The 6,448-nt window shown below is 38.2% G+C and overlaps 1 pseudogene; it reads left to right on the plus strand.

Moving 5' to 3' along the window:
- The window catches only part of LOC103088497 (sal-like protein 4), a 26,086-nt pseudogene that overhangs the window by 9,475 nt on the left and 10,163 nt on the right, over positions 1–6,448 (plus strand).

The following is a 6,448-nucleotide window of genomic DNA, read 5'->3' on the forward strand; positions in this document are numbered from 1 at the left end:
AAAGAGGGAGGCAGTGAGAAGACTAAGCAAAGTCATAAAGAAATTTGTTCCAAACAAGCAATAATGCCAGTTAGAGAAGACGATTAATTGAGCAAATGTTGTTGAAACAGTCTAGTATTTACTCAACTGAGGAACTGACCAGTTGACAGAGATGAACTCAAAACTCCTGGCAAAATTTGCCTGTTCCAGCACAGGAGGTGAGGAGTGAGGTCTCTCTACGAGAAGTCACTGAATCCCTTACGAAGAAACAAGCAGCAATTTCAGTGGTAAAACCTTAATGTTAAAAGACTATAATAATGAACAAGGAAAGCCCCCATGGAAAAAAGACGAGGATATTATTTTTAAAAATAGAAATTAAGAAGTATACACATGCACTTGATTTGCATAAATCTTATTTTTTTGAGAGAAAGAAAAACCCCAGTGATGGTAACATCAGAAAAGATCTGGTTTTATCCTTGGATCCTAGGGACCTCATAGCAAGATTTCTAGGCACAGGCATAGGGATGGTTAAAATACCAGAATAAGCCTAGCAAGGCATTTCTCCTTTTTAAGATGAAGACCAGAGATGAAGACCACAGGAGCACAAGTGTTTGCCAAAGTCGAATCCCAGTGGGCTTTGTTTTTTCCGAGTATGCACTTGATACAGAGGAGAGATATAAACTAAAGAGGACTCACTGAGGGATGTGAAAAGATGAAAAATCTCATTTCCTCACCTCCAAGGCACCTGCTAGTAACAAAAGAAGATAAAAAAGGAGAAAGCAGAAAAGCAAAAAGCAAAGCAGTGCAAGCAAAAAGATGCATGCACCCCAATGTTCCTTCCAGCACTATTGACAATAGCCAGGACATGGAAGAAACCTAAATGTCCATCAGCAGAGGAATGGATAAAGAAAGAAGATGTGGTACATATATACAATGGAATATTACTCAGCCATAATAAAACTAAATAATGCCATTTGCAAGAACATGGATGGACCTAGAGATTGTCATACTGAATGAAGTAAGTCAGATAGAGAAAGACAAATATCATATGATATCACTTATATGTGGAATCTAAAAAAAGGCTACAAGTGAACTTACCTACAAAACAGAAATAGAACCACAGATGTTGAAAATAAACTTATGGTTACCGGTGGGTAACTGGAAGATTGGGATTGACAAATACACACTACTATATATAAAATAGATAACTAATAAGAGCCTACTTTATAGCACAGGAAACCCTACTCAATACTCTGTGATGGCCTATATGGGAAAAGAATCTAAAAAAGAGCGGATATATGTATATGTATAACAGATTCACTTTGCTATACACCTAAAGCTAACACAGCATTTTAAATCAACTCTACCCCAATAAAAATTATAAAACAAAACAAAACAAACAAAAAAAGGTGGTACAAACAAGAAGAATAGTATACCAGTTGCAATGCTGTCCACACCCTGGTTCGTTCAGCATTTGCTTGTGCTCCTGGCTCTCCCAATCCAGGGGTCCTTCATCTCCCATTTGGAAGAGTTTGTTCACAGGTTTATGCAAAAACTGTAAAGGGCACCCCAATGGTTGATTTCCACCAATTAAATAGCAAAAGGGGAAGAGGAAAATTAAAAGGAACCATTCTAATCAGTACTCCTGCAGACTGTCAAGGTGACAAAAGGACAAGCTAGTCTGGGCTTCCCTGGTGGCGCAGTGGTTGAGAGTCCGCCTGCCGATGCAGGGGACACGGGTTTGTGCCCCGGTCCGAGAGGATCCCACGTGCCGCGGAGCAGCTGGGCCCGTGAGCCATGGCCGCTGAGCCTGCACGTCCGGAGCCTGTGCTCCGCAGCGGGAGAGGCCGCAACAGTGAGAGGCCCGCGTACCGCAAAAAAAAAAAAAAAAAGAACAAGCTAGTCTGAGAAACTGTCACAGCCAGGAGAAGCCTAAGAAGCCATGACGACTAAATGTATTAGTGTCATGGATGGGGTCCTGGAACAGAAACAGGATATTGGGTAGAAACAAAAGAAATCCGATTAAAGTATGAACTTTGGTTAATAACGTATCAGTATTGATTGATTGTGACAAGTCTACCACAATAACAGAAGATGCTAATACGGGAGAAAACCTTGTGCAGGGTATATGGGGACTCTATGCGTTAGCTTCTGTAAATCTAAAGCTGATCTAAAACAATAAAGTTCATTTTTCCACAGAAGGAATTATTCATTCAGTGAACATTTAGCAAATGTCTACACGGCAGGCACCCTGCCATGAGTCTCACTTGAAGTCTGGAGTTTCCGTGAATTTGCATCCTCCAAACTTCCTAATTGTCTCGCTACAGAAAGGGTTAAAGGAGTAAACTGTCCCCTTGACCTTGCAGTAACCAATGTCAGTGTTTTCCAAAGGTAAATAAATTCACTGTGAGATTTAATGGGTGTTAGAGAGGGAGGGAGGAGAGGGGTCACCTCTGGTTCAACAAATTTCAGAGAAATTAGATTAAAACAAACTAAACACATTTCTTTATTATAGCACCTCTCAGAGCCTTTATTTTGCTCATGCATATTGCAGCTATCCAAAAAATATCTATAGAATGCAGCATTTCCCCAACTTATTTAACTATGAAACTCTTTTATTGCAGAACACTTTTGGGGATTAGCTTCCTCCTGAAAATACTTTGGAAAACACTATGCAATCTAAAAAAAGGACTGAAATGGCTGAAAACTACCAAAGGAAAGGCCTGATACAGTGAATTTAAAAGAAACACGATGAAAATGATCTCATTAGACATTACTGATTTTTAACTGGTTGCCTCAGGGACCTCAAGAGCCAGAAATTCTGCCAAACTAATTGCTGAAAATTTTTCATTTTATGCCCAAGGCCTTAAACAAGAGCCTAATGGGCTGTGTATCTTGTTAAATGTAACTGCACGAGGAAACTATTAACATTAGGCTCAGTTGATGTCCTTTGTGGCTGAACAAAAGGCATTTGTATCTCAGTCCTTTGAAAAGTTACACAGATTTGGGTGGGCAATGAATATTTGGTCAAGATTGGTTAATGCAGAGATGAATAAATCATCCCTATCTTGGGGAACAAAGACAATTCAGTTTGCAAATAGCTGCAGACACCCAAATGTACCTTGGACAGCTAGAATCTTAGGAACTCATTTATGGAAACTGTACATTTTATTCCTTTAGACGTGCAACTTTCTGAACCTAAATTGCTTTTAATTTAATCAGTTTGGGTAGTTGTATCTCTTCAGCAGAGATTAAAATAATAATAGGCTCAGACGGTGAGGGGGGGTGTCGGTGGTCTTACAAATTTGTTTCAAAATATAACACATGACAGGGGATAAGACTTGACTCTTGACAACACAGGCTTTGTTATGGGATACAGAAGTAGCATTTTTACCAACCTCTGACTGCCTTTAGCACAATCCTTGAAGAATTGGAAAAATCTTGCTTGAGATGCATTTAAAGTAGCAGAAAAATAATTCTTGAGGAAACAGAAGACCTGTGATAGCGGAATAGGGTAGGGAATCAGAATTCAGCAGAAAGAGTGCAGGCTTTCTCCAGGGTGAAAGAGGTGGGTTTGAATCCTAGACCTATCGCATGGAAGCTGAGTAACCTTGGGCAAGTGACTTTTGGAACCTCATCTTCCTCATCAGAAAAATGGGAACAATAATATCACATTTGCAAGGTTGTTGTAACAGAGACAGTGTTTGCAAAGTGCCTTTTATGGTACCGGACACCTACTATACCCTTAGTAAATGTTTACTCTAATAAGAAAGTACCATCTTCAATCTTAAACAGCAGAGTTTAGCAAGGATTCAAGCAAGTACTGGAGCATCACCACAGAACAACTGGAAACCATGTTTATAAGAAACAGAGGAGGGAAAATTTTTTAGGCCAGCTAAAAGTGAATGCTGTATGGAAAGAACAACTTAATTTGCATCAGCAGGGTTTTGGAAGGCAGGCAAGACTAATAAACTTTTAGCCATTTGGCATAACTGAGCTCAATTACAGTGGTTCTGCTTAAGTCAAGTTTGTCAAATGGGCTTCTCTGTACTTCTCAGATCAAAACCTTCTAAAACTAGTAACTTCCTAGACTCAAATAAGAAAACTATTGGATCCTCAAAAATGATACAATGAAAGGGAACCAAGAAAATGTTTCCTAAAGTACATTCTGCATGTTATTCAGGGGGGAAAATCATGGAATTATATAATTTAGGAGCTGTTGGGTTAAACAAAGTTAAACTGTTTCTAGGCTTCTTTGAAAAGTAATGCATATATATTCAACACATGATAAAAATTCAAACAGTAGAAAAGCACATAAAATGAAAAGTAAGATTTCTTCTCACTTCACCTTCTGTCCCCCAGTTCTTCACAAAATCAAGAATTGTACCGGTTTCTTGTTCTTCCAGAATCATTGTACACATTTATAAGCATCTTATTTAATCAATATATAGCTAGATATAGGTAAATAGCTTACATAAGTGGTAGCACACTAAACACACTTCTGCATCTTTCTTTGTTCACTTAATATATCTTGGGGGAAATATTGGTTCACTAGGATCAGTAGTTTTCAGCTGGGGGTGATGTTAGATACATCTTTGATTGTCACATCTTGGGGGGTGTGGGTACCACAGGCAACTAGTGGGTAGAGTTCAGGGATGCTGCTAAATATCCTACAGCGCACAGAACAATCTCCTACAATAAAGAATTATCTAGCCCAGAACAGCAATGGTGCTGCTGAAATCTTGGTTTAGATCTATATCATTCTTTTTAATGGGCACATACTATTCCACTATATGGATGAATCATAATTTATATAACCAGTGCAATATAGTGGTCGTTTAGGTTATTTCAAGTCTTTTATTAGAAAAAAAATCTGAAATGAATATTCTCATGCAGTTGCAGAAGCATATCTATAAGATAATATTCTGTAAGCAGAAGGGGGGAGTCAAAGTTTGTATTTTTATCATAAATATTGTCATTCATCCTCCAAAGATAATATAGCAATTTACATTGCCTTCAACAATGCATGCAAATTCCTGTTTCCTCATATCCTACCCAAAACAGTGTAGTAACATAATTTTCTTTATTTGCCAATCTGGTTTAAATGGTGATAGTTTTAAAATTTGTGTTTACTTATAAGTGAACTTGAACTTTTTTTCATACATTTAATATCCATCAGTTATTTTTGTAGACTATCTGATCAGTTTTATTTAATACAACACTTCTCAGAGACTTTAATATGATCATCTGTATTGTGACTCTTCAAGAGATAGTGTTCAACATTTCCCAACTTTTATCCTTATAACCTTATTTTTAATAAATCACTTTCAGTAAACATGGTTCTGTAAAACACTCTTTGAAAATTACTGAAAACAAGATACCAGAATAAAATTGACTTGTGAAAGGACTTTGAAAATTGTCCAAAGAATGTGTAATAGCGATAATTATTTGGTGGCATCTTTAGCAGATCTGGAAGCCCCTAACTCATGGTTAGAAGCAAGATCAATGAAAACTTTGAGTTTTATAGACCCCTGTCAGTACTCAGCAGGATTCTTTTCCTTGCAGACTAAAATCCAGTTGACTGAAACCCAACCAACTCAAACTAAGCTAGGCAAAAACCAAACCAAATCCAAACAGAAAAATTTATTTGCTCATATAAATAAACTTTGGGAAAGTCTTCGATTAAGCTGTGCCTCAAGTATAAGAGGTGCCAAGAACGCAGAATGTGAGGTTTTCCTCTCTTGCTCTCTCACTTTTCCCTGCTCCTCTATTCAGCTTTATTCTTTCAGCTGAGACACTAGTTGTTTCTATCTCCAGTATTTCACTACTTGACCATCAGAGAGATTGAAACACTTGCTCTCAGGCCCCAGGTTCAGAAGTACCAGGGAAGAGCTGGCTTATTGCCCATCTCTGAGCCAAACAGTGGTGCCAGGGCCAGTAACCATGAGGAGGCTGAGCCCCCATTAGTGCCTCGTGATGGCAGTAGGGGAGGAGCTTTGCCGAGAAAAAGAACAAAGAGCGGGTCTCTTTCACCAATAGATGACATGACATCCTCCATGTTAACAGAAGAGACAGAAACATCCCTGGAGAGTGTAATCATCATGAACTAAGTGAAACTTGGCAAAGAAATTTAAAAGAATTTAATATTCAATGTCCTTGTGCAGCTTGTACAGATTTGCTAATGTTAAAAACAGCATCAGACACTGGAAAAAAGTTCTTAATTCACTGGATTTGGACAGGTGAAGTAACAAATAACGAAAGGATTGCCAGCTGTGGTCCTTATGTAGATTTATAAGCAAGCCTTGCAAGACACAGAAAACCAATTCTCTGCTTCACATTCAAACGGCTAGAATAATACCGAATGGGGAAAACTGGACTACTCAGTACAATAGTTTGAGCATTTATAAGTTGTATTAGCTTTCTATCCTCCCCGCCCCCCCACTTTTTTTTTTTTTTTTTTTTTTTTACA

The sequence above is a fragment of the Lipotes vexillifer genome, unplaced genomic scaffold, assembly GCF_000442215.2.
Source record: "Lipotes vexillifer unplaced genomic scaffold, Lipotes_vexillifer_v1.1 scaffold10, whole genome shotgun sequence".
In the NCBI taxonomy this organism is placed as follows: domain Eukaryota; kingdom Metazoa; phylum Chordata; class Mammalia; order Artiodactyla; family Lipotidae; genus Lipotes; species Lipotes vexillifer.